The following is an 18,015-nucleotide window of genomic DNA, read 5'->3' on the forward strand; positions in this document are numbered from 1 at the left end:
TTGAATCACCATTGATCTCAATGGTGACGGAAGCTTTGCTAATAGTTTTCGTTTGTCACCATTGTGAAAGGGTTTCGTTATTTTGACGGAATCAATAGCGCAGTCGATTAAGGTTTCCGTTTGCCCTTCCGTTGAGGGGTTCCCCCGACTGAAAGCTCCGACGGAACCCCTCAACGGAAAGCAAGGCTGATGTGAACACAGCCTTAGCTTTCTATAACTTCAAGTGAACTAAATGAAGAGATGGGGGTGCATGAATGACCTTCTCCCATGTTATCATTGGAGTACCACTTTATGTAATTTGGATGATTCTGTGATGTTTGCAATAGCAACAGTGTTATAAACAGCAATAGATGCTTACAGCTGAGACAAAAAAAAACAGTTGTCGTACTAGTAAGAACCAATTTAATAGTTGATGCCAGTTGACATCAAAACAGTGCCTGCATGTTTCTGAGAGATAAAGTAGAAATCCTGCAGTGATGGCTCACTGCGGCATATGGCGGTATTACTGCTCTGTTTGTTCAAGGACATGAGCAAATCCTGTACAGTGAGATCAGGAAATCTTTCCTATTTGCTTTCCTGATGTCCCAGGACGGGACAGGAATAATAAGGCCCCATGCACACGAACGTGCTTTTGCGGCCGCAATTCCCCCGAAAATCCACGGGAGAATTGCGGCCCCATTCATTCCTATGGGGCCATGCACACGACCGTGGTTCTCAGAGCCCGGATAGCAGAAAGAACGGGCAAGCCTTATTACGGCCGTGTTCTGCGGTCCAGGCTCATTGAAAATAATGGCTGCGGCCATGTGCACGGCCCGTGATTTGTGGGTGGCTCGCGGCTCACACTCCGTATCCGGCCGACCCAAAAATGACGGGCGTGCACATGGCTACGGTCGTGTGCATGAGGCCTAAGTATTCCAAAGCATTATAGAGTTTGTAAATTCAAGTACCCTAGTGACCCTAATAAAAGAAAGTATAGTAAAAAAATGTAATTGTCCGAAATAAAACAAAATTTTAGAAAATAATTTTCAATTTAAAATATAAGTTAATTTAGGGAAAATTGTACACTATAAGAAAGATACATATAAAGTATCGCCAAAATTGTAATGACCCGTAAAATAAAGATACCATAATATTTATTCCCCCTGGCCCATTAGTATATTTACAATCAATAATTTATATATGTATTAGGTGCTTATAGAAATTACAACTCGTGTCGCTAAAAATAGTTTTTCATACTGCTGCATAAACCGAAAAATTTTAAAGTTATGGCTCGTGGAATGCAGTGACACAAAAATGAATTCTGTTCCCACAAAACACTCTTTTAGGCCCCATGCACACGACCGTAGAAAAACTCTGTAATTGCGGTCCGCAATTACGGACCCGCCCGGTTCTATTGGCCGCGGACACCTTTCCGTAATGCTACGGAAAGGTGTCCGTGCCGTAGAACCGTGCCGGAAAATATGGAGCATGTTCTACTTTTCTGATTTTACGGGCCGTGCTCCCATACTTTGCAATCGCGGGCTGTCATTACGGGCACGGCCGTGTGCATGAGGCCTTAGGGTGCAAAAGTACTATAATATTAAATAAAACTATACATATATTGTATTACCGCAATAACTATGACCCGTAGTATAAAAAAAAAATAACATGTAACAAGGGTTAACCCTTTCAGGACCAGACTAATTTTCATTTTTATGCTTTTGTTTTTTCCTCCCCGACTTCAAAAAGTCCTAAATTATTTTTTCGTTAACACAGACATATAAGGGCTTAATTTTTACAGGACAAATTGTACTTTTTAATGGTACTATTTAATATTATGTGTGATATACTGGGAAGCTGGAAAAAAATATAGCATGGGGTGGAATTGGAAAAAATACAGCAGTTGTGCCATTTTCTTATGAGTTTAATTTTTACGGTGTTCACTGTGTTTTCCCGCTACGACGTTCACCGTATTGGATAAATATTTTTATAGTTCGGGCATTTTCAGACGTGGGGATACCTAAAATATTTATATTTATTTTTGTTTAATTATTTTTATATATGATCTAGGGAAAGGTGGGTGATTTGAAGCCCTAGGGGCTCGAACCTGCGATCATTAGATTGCTTATGCCATATACTGCAATGTCACAGTATTGCAGTCTATGGCAAAACCAGTGTATTGCTATTGAGACCTGCCACAGCAATCTTTCTATAGCAGGGCTGGGAGTGTTCACAAGGCTCCCAGCTGCTAGAGGAACACACCGGCTCCTGCGTTCTCGCTGCGCGGGATCCGATGACCGCTAGCGCAAAGAAAGTGAAGGTAAAACCACTCAGATACCGGGTGTCGCATCTGAGGGGTTAAATGCTTGCGATCAGAGATGTTTCTGATCTCAACCATTGGGTCCCTGCTGTGTAACACAGCAGAAACACGGCGGCTATGGCGCCCGATCTGCTTCTGTGCGGGTGCCATATTTAAATACCCTTTCCCGATGTAAAAAGCCTGTGCAGCGACGGGAAAGGTTTCAATAAACATGTACCTCAAAATGTTGCCATTGAAAGGTATAACTCATCCCGCAAAACTTTTGAGTTGTACAGAGCCATAAAATTTCAACATTGTGTAATGGCAGGGGGTAGGGAGACGGACAAGTGAGCCCTAATCTACCCGCCACTCTGTCCCTGCCTACTTGCAACGACCCGCCCTAGGCGACGGGGTACAACTGGGCGGCGGTCCCTGCGCTCAGTAAGTGCACGACAAACACGACATACATACAAAGGAACACAAGCAAGGAAAAGGGGCCGTTGCCCACGGCAACACCGTGAGCAACCAGAGTGGTGAACGAGCCGAGTCAAGCCAGGAGTGTGCGAGGTACAAAACGAAAAGCAGAAGAGTAGTCGGTAAGCCAGGGTCTGTATGGAGCAGGAACAAAATAGAAGGAGCTGTAGCTGGGCCAGGAAACCACACGAAAAGAATCACAAGCACCGAGGGACAGGAAGGGCAGGCCTAAATAGACCGAGGGCGGGAGCTAGCTGAGTCTGGCCAGGTTACGATAGGCTCTCCCACTCCTAAGCCTGCCAGCCTGAATGGTGGAAGCAGGAGTCAGTCTCAGGGATGTATTCTCAGGTGCTGACTGATTAGTTCTGGGAGTTAACCCCGAAGCTGTGCCTGGCAGATCCTTTACACATTGGGAGAAATTAGACATGGACCGCACATCCACATATGTTGATCTGAGCCGCTAGGCATAATTTAGAAACATGAACATGAGATTCTTTGTAAACATTTTGAGCAAATTGTATAAGCCCACTTGCCACTTCATGGCGACCTCTTTAAAGTAGGCCCCCGCCACTGCAGCACCGCTCCAGCAGAGGGAGCAACCCAGTGGTCCAAAAGCACCCATGCTAACAGACAGTGCCAAGCCTCCTTGGCTCTGGGCCACTTCCCTCCACAAGTGCAGCACTACAGCAACAGACACCACCATACAGCATCACAACATGTGAACAGATGGAATGAGCTCACCTTACCATGCGCCCCCAGTGGCCAACTGAGAGCACAAGCAAGAGCATGAACACTTGTGAGGTCATTCCTGAAAATGACACCCATTAAAGCTTAAGAGGCTTTTCTGTATCTCCATATGCTTACTATTTCATACATTGTTAAAAACTGTGGAGTATTCTCCTCTGAAAGCATTGCTGAAAATATATCCTCAATACAGCACTGTACTGAGGCACCATACGTTACTGTCTGGAGCCATAGATACTCTGTGTTCCTCCAAAGGCGCTCTGTGCAAATGGCTTTGCCATGTGTATAAAAGCCTAAGGCCTTGTTTACACAGCGCTAAAAAAAACCGATGTGTAAACGTGTTAAAAACGCTAGCGTTTATGTAAAGCTCTTTTTAACCCCTTAATGACCAGCCTATTTTGGACCTTAATGAGCAAGCTATTTTTTACGTTTTTCAATCGTCGCATTCCAAGAGCTATAACCTTTTTATTTTTTCGTCGACATAGCTGTATAAGGTCTTGTTTTTTGCGGGACAAGTTGTACTTTTTAATAGCACCATTTTAAGGTGCATATTATTTATTGATTAACTTTTATTAACTTTTTTTTGGGGGGGAATAGAAAAAAATCTGAAATTTCGCCACTCTTTTTTGCGTCCTAAATCTACGCAGTTTACCGTGTGGTATAAATAACACAATAACTTTATTCAGCGGGTTGTTACGATTGCAACGATACCAAATTTGTATAGTTTTTGTATGTTTTACTACTTTTACACAGTAAAAACGCTTTTTTGTCAAAATTATTTGTTTTTGTGTCTCCATATTTGAAGAGCCGTAACGTTTTTATTTTTTCGCCGATGCGGTTGTGTGAGGGCTTTTTTTTTGCGGGACGACTTGTCGTTTTTATTGGTACCATTTTGGAGTAGATGCGACTTTTTGATCACGTTTTATCACATTTTTTTAAAGTCAGTATTCACAGAAAACAGCAATTTTTCCATAGTTTTTTATTAATTTTTTTACGGCGTTCACCGTGCGGGTTAAATAATGTGATGGATTTATAGTCGGGGTCGTTACGGACGCGGCGATACCAAATATGTGTACGTTTTTAACTTTATTTTGTTTTTTTAATAGTAAACCATTTTGTAAGGGGAAAAGCTGGGTTTTTCTTTTTTTTCAAATTTTTTTTTTTATTAACTTTATTAAACTTTTTTTTCACTTTTTTACTAGTCCCATTAGGGGACTATAATATGCGATTCTGCGATCGCATTTATAATACACTGCAATACTTTTGTATTGCAGTGTATTACTGCCTGGCCGTTTAACACGGACAGGCATCTGCTAGGTCATGCCTGCGGCATGATCTAGCAGGCATTCACTCAAGGCACACCTGGGGGCCTTTATTAGACCCCCGGCTGCCATTAGAGACACAGACACTCGGCGATCGTATCGCCGGTTGTCGGTGGGAGAGAGAGGGAGCTCCCTCCCTCTCTCCAAAACCACTCAGATGCGGTGCACGCTATTGAGCACCGCATCTGAGGGGTTAAACGTGTGAGATCGATACTAATATCGATCTCACATGGCAGAGCAGGGATGCCCCCAGCCCTCAGCTGCTTCTAGCAGCTGAGAGCAGGGAGATTTAACGGCTCCCTGCTCTGTTTACTTATTCCGATGCCGCGACGTAAAAAGTCTATGGCATCGGAATAAGGCCCGTTAGTGACCGACGTAGAAACACGATGGGCCGGTCACTAAGGGTATGTTCACACGAGGACGTCCGTTACGGCTGAAATTACGGGGATGTTTCCGCCTGAAAACATCCCCGTAATTTCAGCCGTAACGGCATGTGCAGGCGCTTGAACGCTGCGTCAATTACGGACGTAATTGGCGCTGCTATTCATTGGAGTCAATGAATAACGGCTCCAATTACGGCCAAAGAAGTGACAGGTCACTTCTTTGACGCGGGCGTCTATTTACACGCCGTCATTTGACAGCGGCGCGTAAATTTCGCCTCGTGTGAACAGACAAACGTCTGCCCATTGCTTTCAATGGGCAGATATTTGTCAGCGCTATTGAGGCGCTATTTTCGGACGTAATTTGGGGCAAAAACGCCCGAATTACATCCGTAAATAGGCCGTGTGAACATACCCTTACGGGTTAAATTACAGGCGTTTTTGTTGTGTTTTTTTTTCTACATGCTTTCAGAGCATTTTTTCGGCATTTAATTAGGACTCCCATTGACTATGGGAATTAGGTGCGTATTCGTCGCGCTTTCTGTGCGTTTTACGCGCCAAAAAATTTACCTGAGTGTGTCAAAAAACGCATCGTGTGCACTAACAATGCGTGAACCAGGCCTAACCGTGCAGTATTTAGGTCTGTATTTTGCTTCTGTATTTGTAAGGCTATGTTCACACCTGTCAGAAGAGCAGAACAAGGGAATAACGGTTCCGTTGCACAACGGACACCGCCAGCGGCCGACTGAACCCATTGACTCTAATGAGTTCTGGCGGCTTTCTGTTGGGGTGTCCGTGATTTTACTGCAAACAATAACGCAACATGCAGCGCTATTGTTTCCGATAATCCCTGCCGGATCTGCGACGGAGACCCCTAACGCAGCCAACGCAGATGTGAACAGGACTTAAAGAGGCTCTGTCACCAGATTTTGCAACCCCTATCTGCTATTGCAGCAGATAGGCGCTGCAATGTAGATTACAGTAACGTTTTTATTTTTAAAAAACGAGCATTTTTGGCCAAGTTATGACCATTTTTGTAGTTCTGCAAATGAGGCTTGCAAAAATCCAAGTGGGTGTGTTTAAAAGTAAAAGTCCAAGTGGGCGTGTATTAGGTGCGTACATCGGGGCGTTTTTAATACTTTTACTAGCTGGGCGCTCTGAAGAGAAGTAACATCCTCTTCTCTTCAGAACGCCCAGCTTCTGACAGTGCAGATCTGTGACGTCACTCACAGGTCCTGCATCGTGACGGCCACATCGGCACCAGAGGCTACAGTTGATTCTGCAGCAGCATCAGCATTTGCAGGTAAGATCGACTTAACTGCAAACGCTGATGCTGCTGCAGAATCAACTGTAGCCTCTGGTGCCGATGTGGCCGTCACGATGCAGGACCTGTGAGTGACGTCACAGATCTGCACTGTCAGAAGCTGGGCGTTCTGAAGAGAAGTGGATGTTACTTCTCTTCAGAGCGCCCAGCTAGTAAAAGTAGTAAACACGCCCCGATGTACGCACATAATACACGCCCACTTGGACTTTTACTTTTAAACACACCCACTTGGACTTTTGCAAGCCTCATTTGCATAATTACAAAAATGGTCATAACGTGGCCAAAAATGCTCGTTTTTTAAAAATAAAAACGTTACTGTAATCTACATTGCAGCGCCTATCTGCTGCAATAGCAGATAGGGGTTGCAAAATCTGGTGACAGAGCCTCTTTAAGTCAAAACCAGGAGTGGGTCCAAAACACTGAAGTGGTGTAAATCTTTCATTATACTTTTTCTCTGTGTAGGCCCTATTCCTGGCTTTGGCTTCCAAATACTGAAGCAAAATACTGCCGTGTAAGGGCTTGTCCACACGTAACGGAATTGCTGCAGAAAATTTCTGCAGTATTTCCGCTAAAACTAGCAGACATTCCGCTGCGCAAAAACCGCACCATTTCCTGCATTTTTTACTGGAGAAAATAATGCGGATTTTGCCGCGTTTTTTCCAAGTCCTTGATATGGTGTTATCTCCTCTGAAAAGTGCAGCAATTGAGTCCACCTTCCGCAGCAGCAAAATTTTAGGATGAGATATGTTAAATGTCACCCACTTTGATGCTACTATATTCCGCTGCGTATTTTCCGACCACAATTGCGGACGAAAAATACACAGCAATTCCGTTACGTGTGGACAAGCCCTAAAAGTGGCCATAAAAATCCTGCTAATTCTCTAGAATTTCATAACCGCTCCATATTCCCTGTACATTTCTTATCTGACTGTCTTCTAATAACCCTCAGTTCTACCCCCCCCCCAACAACCATCACAAACCGAGCTAAAATGTGGCTATATTACAGCCTTATAACATCAGCCTAAGGCCTTATTCACACGGACGTCTCAGTTTTGCATGCGCAAAAGGTCCGTGTGACATCAGCATATGGTGCGTGGCTGCGTGATTTTTGCGCAGCCGGCATCATTATGACACTCTGGTTTTATGTTTACAAACAGAAAAGCACGTGGTGCTTTTCTGTTTTCATTCATTGTTTTTACTACTGTAGCGCGAATCATGTGCAGCACCCGGAAGTGCTTCCGTGTGCCGAGCGCGATTTGCACACACCCATTCACTTCAATGTGTGTGTGCAGCGCGAAACACGGGCAAATATAGGACATGTCATGAGTTTCACGCAGCGCACATACGCTGCATGAAATTCAGACAGTCTGAACGGCCCCATTCATTAACATAGGTCCATGCGACGGACGTATAACACGTTCATGTGAATAAGGCCTAAGGGTAAGACCACATGGTGCGTCGTTGATGCGTTTTTTTGCGTTTGAAAACCGCATGCGGCCAACTGCGTGCGTTTTTTGTCTCTGTAATGCTGCAGTTCTGTTGCGTTTCTTTACGCACATAGTTTATGGACATAGTTTTCACCCGTGTTGAAGTTTGTTAGGTGCTTTCTGTATATCGTTCATTACAAGGCATTGCAGAACTGTTATCAAAAACGCAAGCAGTTCAGCAACAACATTGGCAGCGCGGCCATTAACTGCATGCGGCCGGACATTGTGAAGATGCAGTTAACTGCACAAAACACACATTGTAATATAATAGCAGCAGTCTGTCCATAACAAAAATGTCACCATTGACTTCTATTGAAAAATGACTTGCTGCAGTTTAAAAACGCAACATAAACGCACCGTGACTTCACCGTGTGGCCTTACCCTAAAAGAGTAGTAATGTGTTTAGATTTTTATTATATTTTAGTCGTCTGAGAATGCGCATTTAAAGGAGTGTCCTATGCTTGCTAACAACCATTATAATACACTTTTAAATTAAATTGCCTTTATAGGTTTAGTTACACAGCACATGATCTTTTCAAGTCTCGCTTCTCCAAGGTATTTAGACCGTTCCATAAAGGGTAGACTGCAATGTTCTGCTGGAAGCAAGTTGCTTTTTACCTAGATTTCTAAGTGATCGTAGGTGTCACGATGGGTGTGTGGACCCACTGGGCCGTACCGCCGTAGCTGGATAGCATCTGGCCAAACAGGATACCAAGACAAAGTCTATAGTTTGAATGAGGGTACCTGTGGCAATACAGACAGTAGCGATGGCAGGCTTGGATGGGACCTTGGCAGCAGGCAGACACCAGGCGCAGTGAAATACAGCAGGCGGAGTATACGACACAACATGACTCCAACTCTCTACGGTACAGGAACAAGGTAGCACAGGATACAGGTAGCAGGAATGGGAACACTGGGAACTGGAAAACACTAAGGGACCATTTGCAAAGACTAACACGGGTAAACACAACAAAGCTCAGGCAATGAAGGAAGGGGCACGGCCAATGGCGGATCATCATAGGGCGTTTTGTGCGGCCTCCTGGGGCCCAAGGCTCCCAGGGGGCCCATGGTCGCCCAAAGTGCAATCTAGTTTGACGCTTTTTTGCCGCGAATTGCGGCTAAAACCGAGACAAAACTGCATTGTGTATGTCCTGCAAAAGGACCTTTAGACATGGTCACATGACCTTATCTCTGAAGATCTTACTACTGCTTAGAGACCTGCTTGTCACATGACCGCAGGTCCATCAGCAGCAGCAAGACTCCACATAGAAGACTAAGACGAGCTGCTATGTAAGTATATGTAAGGGTATGTTCACACGCAAACTCAAAAACGTCTGAAAATACAGAGCTGTTTTCAAGGGAAAAAAGCTCCTGAATTTCAGACGTATTTTACGCCACTCGCGATTTTTGCAGCATTTTTCGCGGCATATTTTACACCTGTTTTTGGACCTGTTTTCCATAGTCTATAAAAAAACTTCTCCAAAAACGTCCCAAAAAGTGAAGTGCACTTCTTTATCACGGCCGTTTTTTTACGCGGCCGTTTTTCAAAACGGCCGCGTAAAAAAAATAGCCCGTCGGAACAGATTGCGGTTTTTCCCATTGAAATCAATGGGCATATTTTTGGAGGCGTTCTGCTTCCGATTTTGCAGCCGTTTTTCAGGCGTTTACGGCCCGAAAATAGGCTGTGTGAACATGCTGGGTCAAAAACAGCTGAAAATTACGGAGCTGTTTTCAGAGAAAACAGCTTCTGATTTTCAGGCGTTCTTGAAGCTGAAAATGAAGCTTCTAGTCTTTTCAGGCTTTTTTTAGGCGTTTTTCATAGTGTTCAATGGCAAATCCGCTCCAAAAACGCCTCAAAAAGTGACTATTCACACTGAGTTTTTTGCAGGAAGAAAATCTGCCTCAAAATTCCGTTTGGCCCGCGGCCATTCAACGCCGTGGGCAAAAAACGCTGCGGAATACGATTCTTCTGCCTCTCATTGATATCAATCGGAGGTCAGAAGCATAAACGCCCGAAGATAGGGCATGTCCCTTCTTTTTCCCGTAATCCGGTTTTTCCGCTCGCCGGAAAAAAATGCCTCCGCCTCCCATTAAAATCAATGGGAGGCATTTTCGGCCGTTTTTTGGCGCATTTTTCGACGCGGTTTCCGCGTAAAAAAAACTGTGTGAACTGGCCCTTACGGAGCGTCTTTTTACGCTCCGTTTTTTAAAACAGCGGCGTAAAAAGACGCCCCGTATGAACTAAATGCAGTTTTTCCCATTGATTTCAATGGGCAGATGTTTGTAGGCGTTCAGCTTCCGTTTTTTGCAGGCCTATGGTCTACTTAATCCGCCACTGAACAGGGCCCTTCTTATAGTCTAGGGTGATCATTGGAGCAATCGGTCAATCTAAAACGTGTGTACTCAGGCCCATTAAGCCCTGGAATGAGTTTGAGCACGCACCCTAGTTGTCACTGCAGGACATGGCGACCGCATGTGCTGGCATCTCTGTAGAGGAAGACGTCTGCAGGATGATAGGAGTCTGTGGTCTGCGACCGTGGACGTTACAATAGGTTACTATATTTACCTAAATATTTTCTACCCTGAAAATTCTAGTTATTATACCTCAGAGCATTACACCAGTCTTAATACATCTCCCAAGTTCAGTGTCATGCTAGTACTAACTGTGTGATAAATCTATGATTTTCTACTGTGGTTTTTTTTTCCCCCTCCACATTATGCCTCATCTATTCACTATATCAGTGTTTATTAAAATGCACAAACATTTTGGGAATAAAATGCAAAAAGAAAGTAATAACAAATAATAGATATGGCCTACTTCATAGCTACAGTGCTTTGTTAATACCCAGTAAAATGTCTATTTCAATGTTCCATAGCTTGTACGATACTGTGAACTTTGAGACTCTGCCACATATACAGTCTTTAGAAAGTTATATGTTTGAAAATCTTACCAGCGTTTGTATTGTGTGTGCGGACATACTCGCCATGTAAGTGCTAGGTCTCTTCACAAGCTGTAGACTAGACTGTTGTCACATCCATGTATCAAGATCCTAAGCATAGAGTGTGGGTTACTTAACCCCTTCAGGACCGAGCTCATTTTGGCCTTCGGGACCAGCCCAATTTTTTCAAATCTGACGTGTCACTTTATGTGGTAATAACTCTGGAATGCTTTTACCTATCCAAGTGATTCTGAGATTGTTTTCTCGTGACATATTGTACTTTGTTAGTGAAAAAATTTGGTCGATAAATTCAATATTTATTTGTGAAAAACACCAAGATTTAGAGAAAATTTGCAAAAATTAGCATTTTTCTAAATTTAAATGTATCTGCTTGTAAAACAGATAGTAATACACACAAAATAGCTACTATTTCACATATCCCATATGTCTACTTTATGTTTACGTCGTTTTTTGAACGTCCTTTTATTTTTCTAGGACGTTACAAGACATAGAACTTTCGCAGCAATTTCCTACATTTTCAAGAAAATTTCAAAAGGCTATTTTTTTCAGGGACCAGTTCAGTTCTGAAGTGGCTTTGAGGGCCTTAAATATTAGAAAGTCCCCATAAATCACCCCATTTTGAAAACTGCACCCCTCAAAGTATTCAAAACAGCATTCAGAAAGTGTTTTAACCCTTTTAACCATTTCACAGGAATTAAAACAAAGTAGAGGGGAAATTTACAAATTTCATATTTTTTGCCAAAATTCATTTGTAATACATTTTTTTCTGTAAGGCTTTATTCAGACATATATTAGTCTATGGGGCCGTGCAGACATGTGCGTGGTTTTTGCGCAGCGTTGCTCCGTTGCCAAAAAGGCACGACATGTCCGTTGATTCAGCGTTTTCAACGCATCACGCACCCATTGAAGTCAATGGGTGCGTGAAAACAACGCAGGGCACACGGAAGCACCTCCGTACGCACAGCGTTTTTCACGCAACACTTGTTAAGTCTATGTAAATGAGTTGAGCAGACTAGACAAAACAACTACAAACCAGGAAGTGGCTTTTCACTTTCTGAGCACATGCGCACAGTTTAAACTGACATCTGCAGCAATAGTAGTTTTTTAACCTGTAAAACCACCCAAAAACAACAAACACGGGCCAAAGTGTGAGGTAACGTGAAATCTTGATGCGAACATGTGCTCACAGCAAGCAGGTGTTGGAGAAGGTGTCTTTTTGTAGGCTGCCCTCTCCATTACTCCACCCTCCGTTGTTTTGACGCGCGTAAAAAACGCATGCCATACGCGCGTTAAATACGCTATCACGCTGCCCAAACGGATGCCACACGCAACTCCAACGCAACCGAAACGGCGCGTTTTTCACGCGCGCAAAAACGCAACGTTCGTGTGAATCCAGCCTTACACAGAAGGTTTTACCCAAGAAACGCAACTCAATATTTATTGCCCAGATTCTGGAGTTTTTAGAAATATCCCACATGTGGCCCTAGTGCGCTACTGGACTGAAGCAAAGGCCTCAGAAGCAAAGGAGCACCTAGGGGATTTTGGGGCCTCCTTTTTGTAGAATACATTTTAATATTTTAGGCACCTTGTCCAGTTTGAAGAGGTCTTGTGGTGCCAAAACAGTGGAAACCCCCCAAAAGTGACCCCATTTTGGAAACTACACCCCTCAAGGAATTTATCTAGGGGTATAGTTAGCATTTTGACCCAACAGTTTTTTTGCTAAATGAAATGGAATTGGTCTTTGAAGATAAAAATATACTTTTTTTCTGAAAAAACATTGAGTTTTCTAATTTTTACAAGGAATAAAGGAGAAAAAGCACCCCAACATTTGTAAAGCAATTTCTCCCGATTACGGCAATACCCCATATGTGGTAATAAACGGCTGTTTAGACCCACGCCAGAGCTCAGGAGGGAAGGAGCGACATTTGGATTTTGGAGCGCAGATTTTGCTGGAATTGTTTTCGGTGCCATGTCGCGTTTGCAACGCACTGGAGGGACCAAAACAGTAGAAACCCCCCAAAAGTGACCCCATTTTGGAAACTACACCCCTCCAGGAATTTTTCTAGGGGTATAGTTAACATTTTGACCCCACTGTTTTTTTGCTGAATTTATTAGAATTAGTTTGTGAAGATGAAAATCTACTGTGTTTCTGAAAAAACATAGAATTTTTTACAAGGAATAAAGGAGAAACCCCCCCCACCCCCCACCACATTTGTAAAGCAATTTCTTCCGAATACGGCAATACCCCATATGTGATAATAAACTGTTGTTCAGACCCACAGCAGGGCTCATAAGGGAAGGACTGCCATTTGGAGCGCAGATATTGTTGGAATGGTTCTCGGTGCCATGTCGTGTTTTCAACGCCCTGGAGGGACCAAAACAGTAGAAACCCCCAAAAGTGACCCTATTTTGGAAACTGCACCCCTCAAGAAATTTTTCTAGGAGTATAGTCAGCATTTTGACCCCACAGGTTTTTTGCTTCATTTATTAGAATTAGTTTGTGAAGATGAAAATCTACTGTGTTTCTGAAAAACATAGAATTTTCTAATTCTGCTGCATGCCCACACAGTGTGACCCCAAAGCAAAGAAGCACCCTTTGGCTTTTCATAACATAATTTTAGCTTGAATGAGTTGATAGGCCCCACTACATGCCTGTAAAGGATTTGAGCTTGTAGAACTATCTGACACCCCTAGAAATGACCCCATTTTGAAAACTGCACCCCTAAGGTATTCACCTAGTGGTTTAATGAGTGTTTGTACCGCTAGGTTTTCATAGCCGGAATCATGGTATTTAGGTGGTCATTTTTTTTTACCAAATCTATTATTTTTGGGGCATGGTTGCCTTCCACAGCATATTAACCCGTAGAAGTGCATTTGCCAGTGTATGTAACTATGTCATGCCAACAAAGCAGATGACCAACAAATGTGTCAGTCCACAGATGTTAACAACAGCTAAAGCAGGGAGAATTTAAATTAGAACTGTATTGGACTGAAGGGCAATATATTTGAGAACTGGGGGGAAAAATTTAGAACTTGAGCATGTTCACAGGATGAAAGAACAGGGCTTTATAATGTCACTTCTTTTTTTCAAAGGGACTGGTCAAACAAGATCTCTTTAGCCCCATCAATCTCTATATCAGAGACGAACGTGCCAGGGGACGTTGGCACAGCATTACAGGTCCCTGCCCGTCAAAGTAGGAACCGTAATTTGCGCAAAACAACCAATCACCTACAGAATATATAAAAGGGCAGTGTCCAACACCATCTTTATGGACAGTAAAGGATCACTAATCCCCTAAGATATTGTCAGTTTTCCTGGAAGTATTTTCGGGTTTAACAGGCTGTGCAGAAGCCTGAACAAAAAAAAAAAGCCCATAACGTATTGATCAGGAACAGTTCGTAAATTGAGTAACCTCCAAATATAAAGAACTATGCCCATATCACCAAACAGTTTATAAGAATTAATATAACCGCTTTATATGGCAGGACATAGTTATAATAATAGGCAAACTCAGTAAAATTATTAAAATAAATATGTATTGAAGGAATATTACATTTATATGAAATGATGCTGTCAAATAAAAATTAAATTTTTATGTCAAGTATGCTATTTCAGTGATTCCAACTGACCTTATTTAGAAAACTCTACCCTTCAAGGTATTCATCTAGGGGTATAGTGAGAAAATTTGTTAGGGGTTTTTCAAAAATATTTTAATTTGGTGTGACTAATTATAACGTGAAACCACTTTAGGTATTCATCTAGGGGTGTAGTAAGAATTTTTAGTTTTGTTTGGGATTCTTATAAATTTTGTGGGCAAAAATATATGATATTAAATTACTCAGCTTCAAAAATCAATTTAGAATGGCCAATTTGTAAAATAATCTAAAACTCAGTGGAGGTATGGAAAATTTTGAAGCATTCATTGATGCACAGGCCTGGCTTTGTGGGGCATGTCTCACAGTGGTGGATAGTGTCTTTCCTAATGCCTTTTTTGGAACACACCCGACATCTTTTCTGGGGTCTTGTTTTCTTGTCAGTGGGGGATTTACTGAGGGAAAGTGCTGGCCTGGGATTATACGGCAACTGTAATCTCGTGAAGAAGTGCCCTCGCCTTCTGCGTTGTCAAACAAAAGGGCCTTGATAATTGTCTCCTGAAATTGGAGATATGTATTTGTATTGCCTGCGTATCTGGACACAACAAATGCGTTATACATTGCCATTTGGGTGAGGTGGACTGCCAGCTTCTTGTACCAGGTCTTACTTTTCCGCATGGCACTATACGGCTTTATGACCTGATCAGACAGATCCACCCCACCCATGAAGCGGTTATAATCCAGTACGCAGGCAGGCTTGGCAGTAGTGGTGCTGGAGCCACGAACTGAAACGTGGATGCTGCTATCCTTATGGATGCTAGTTAGAATGTGGACATCTTCCTATATTTTACTAGCAGCATATTCTCGCTGCACATTGCTTTGCTTCCTCCTTTTGGCAATGTTTGACCCAGGAGGGTTTTGGGGAGGCCCTTAGAATATTTTTTTTTATTGTGCCACAGGCCACTGTTGCTCTTGCCAAAAGGCACTTTTGGAGAGAGATGCTGTTGTAAAAATTGTCTATATAGACATGATATCCCTGGCCAAGTAGCGGGTGTATAAGATCCCACACAATTTTTCCGCTGACAGTAAGGGAAGGGGGGCACTCTGGCGGATCAATTTTGGAATCCCTTCCCTCATAAATCCGGAAACAGTGAGTGTACCCGGTGGAACTTTCACAGATCTTATATAGCTTTATTCCATACCGGGCCCTTTTATTTGGGAGGTATTGACGGAAGTGGAGCCTTCCCTTAAAACTGACGAGAGACTCGTCGACCGCAATATTTTTACTTGGGGTGTAAATTTGGGCAAATTTAAAATTCAAATGTTTGATTACAGGCCTTATTTTATATAAACGGCCATAATTTGGATGATCAGGTGGTGGGCATCAGGTATTGTCTGCGTAATGCAGAAATTTGAGGATGACCTCAAATCTTTTTCTGGTCATAATGTTGCCATAAAGGGTGGTATTATATAGGACATCAGATGACCAGTAGTCCCTAATGCTGGGTTTCTTTATGAGGCCCATATTCAGTAACAGGCCCCAAAATTTGCAAAGCTCTGAGTTTGTGGGGTCCAAATTTGGCCTTTGGAATAATAGGATGTGGGATTGTGGGCGAGAAATTGTTCTGCATATAAATTAGTCTGTTTGACCATTAAATTGATGTATTCAGCGGAGAAAAATAATTTTATAAAATCAAACTCTCCGAACCCCGTGGTCTCCACTTGGATTCCCAAGGATGCAGTGAAGTTGGGAACCTGGGGGGCATAATTCGTAGCAGGCATCCATATCGCCTCACTATCGGGGGGCTGGTCAGAACCAGCAACTCTTCTGCGCTGCTGGGGGGGCTCATCAGACTCGCTAGACGAAGATGCTGTCAGCACGAACTGCATTTCATCCTCGCTAGCAGAGTCTGTATCCGAGCACAGCATAGCGTATGCCTCCTCTGGGCTATAAAATTTCTGTGCCATATTGCAGTAATGTACACTACAATGTAACCGATATAATTTTAAAACGTAACTGTCCCTAAGAAAAAATTAATTTTTTTAATAATTTTTTTTTTATATATACACTAGCGTTCAAAAGTTTAGGGTCACTTAGAAATTTCCTTATTTTTGCAAGAAAAGCACAGTTTTTTTCAATGAAGATAACATTAAATTAATCAGAAATACACTCTATACATTGCTAATGTGCTAAATGAGTATTCTAGCTGCAAACGTCTGGTTTTTAATGCAATATCTACATAGGTGTATAGAGCAACCATCACTCCAGTGTTCTAATGGTACATTGTGTTTGCTAACTGTGTTCGAAGGCTAATGGATGATTAGAAAACACTTGAAAACCCTTGTGCAATTATGTTAGCACCGCTGTAAACAGTTTTTATGTTTAGAGGAGCTATAAAACTGACCTTCCTTTGAGCTAGTTGAGAATCTGGAGCATTACATTTGTGGGTTCGATTAAACTCTCACAATGGCTTGAAAAAGAGCGCTTTCATGTGAAACTCGACAATCTATTCTTGTTCTTAGAAATGAAGGCTATTCCATGCGAGAAATTGCCAAGAAACTGAAGATTTCCTACAAAGGTGTGTACTACTCCCTTCTGAGGACAGCACAAACAGGCTCTAACCAGAGTAGAGAGAGAAGTGGGAGGCCCCGCTGCACAACTGAGCAACAAGACAAGTACATTAGAGTCTCTAGTTTGAGAAATAGACGCCTCACAGGTCGTCAACTGGCAGCTTCATTAAATAGTACCCGCAAAACGCCAGTGTCAACGTCTACAGTGAAGAGGCGACTCCGGGACGCTGGCCTTCAGGGCAGAGTGGCAAAGAAAAAGCCATATCTGAGACTGGATAATAAAAGGAAAAGATTAATATGGGCAAAAGCACACAGACATTGGACAGAGGAAGATTGGAAAAAGTGTTATGGACAGACGAATCGAAGTTTGAGGTGTTTGGATCACACAGAAGAACATTTGTGAGACGCAGAACAACTGGAAAGATGCTGGAAGAGTGCCTGACGCCATCTGTCAAGCATGGTGGAGGTAATGTGATGGTCTGCGGTTGCTTTGGTGCTGGTAAAGTGGGAGATTTGTACAAGGTGAAAGGGATTTTGAATAAGGAAGGCTATCACTCCATTTTGCAATGCCATGCCATACCCTGTGGACAGCGCTTGATTGGAGCCAATTTCATCCTACAACAGGACAATGACCCAAAGCACACCTCCAAATTATGCAAGAACTATTTAGGGAAGAAGCAGGCAGCTGGTATTCTATCTGTAATGGAGTGGCCAGCGCAGTCACCAGATCTCAACCCCATAGAGCTGTTGTGGGAGCAGCTTGACCGTATGGTACGCAAGAAGTGCCCATCAAGCCAATCCAACTTGTGGGAGGGGCTTCTGGAAGCATGGGGTGAAATTTCTCCCGATTACCTCAGAAAATTAACAGCTAGAATGCCAAA

At 42.9% G+C, this 18,015-nt stretch overlaps 1 protein-coding gene across 12 annotated transcripts in view; it reads left to right on the forward strand.

Annotated features, from left to right (window-relative positions):
• SHOC1 (shortage in chiasmata 1) overlaps positions 1-18,015 on the forward strand; it is a 307,702-nt gene that overhangs the window by 54,667 nt on the left and 235,020 nt on the right. The gene's annotated exons all lie outside the window — the stretch shown is intronic.

Source organism: Rhinoderma darwinii, chromosome 1 (assembly GCF_050947455.1).
Source record: "Rhinoderma darwinii isolate aRhiDar2 chromosome 1, aRhiDar2.hap1, whole genome shotgun sequence".
Taxonomy (NCBI): Eukaryota; Metazoa; Chordata; class Amphibia; order Anura; family Rhinodermatidae; genus Rhinoderma; species Rhinoderma darwinii.